The sequence below is a fragment of the Mastomys coucha genome, unplaced genomic scaffold, assembly GCF_008632895.1.
Source record: "Mastomys coucha isolate ucsf_1 unplaced genomic scaffold, UCSF_Mcou_1 pScaffold14, whole genome shotgun sequence".
NCBI classification, from domain to species: Eukaryota; Metazoa; Chordata; class Mammalia; order Rodentia; family Muridae; genus Mastomys; species Mastomys coucha.
The window spans coordinates 116,378,763-116,379,035 of NW_022196896.1; the positions used below are offsets into that span (position 1 = coordinate 116,378,763).

Genomic DNA, 273 nt, shown 5'->3' on the forward strand with positions numbered 1-273 from the left:
CTTTTCTTGGGTCAGAACAAGCATGCCGGTTAGCCTCTGAGGAAGAACTGAGTTTCTGAGGTGTAATTTCTCACTTTATGGAACTAGCCCGATACTGCCACAATACTCGGGGTGGGGCCCCTTTCCACGACCACGCCTCTTTTGGAAGGGAGGAATAGATATTCACAGTACCAGCTTACATCTTTCCAAGCCACATTAGAAGGGGAGCAAGGAAGGAAAAGGGAGGGAGGAAGGAGGGAGGGAGGAGGAGGGAGGGGGAAGGGAGGAGGAGGG

General features: G+C 52.7%; 1 protein-coding gene and 1 long non-coding RNA gene across 2 annotated transcripts in view; one reads left to right on the forward strand and one right to left on the reverse strand.

The window, feature by feature from the left end:
* The window catches only part of Col6a3 (collagen type VI alpha 3 chain), an 81,312-nt gene that overhangs the window by 8,391 nt on the left and 72,648 nt on the right, over positions 1–273 (reverse strand).
* The window catches only part of LOC116088755, a 12,134-nt gene that overhangs the window by 558 nt on the left and 11,303 nt on the right, over positions 1–273 (forward strand). The gene's annotated exons all lie outside the window — the stretch shown is intronic.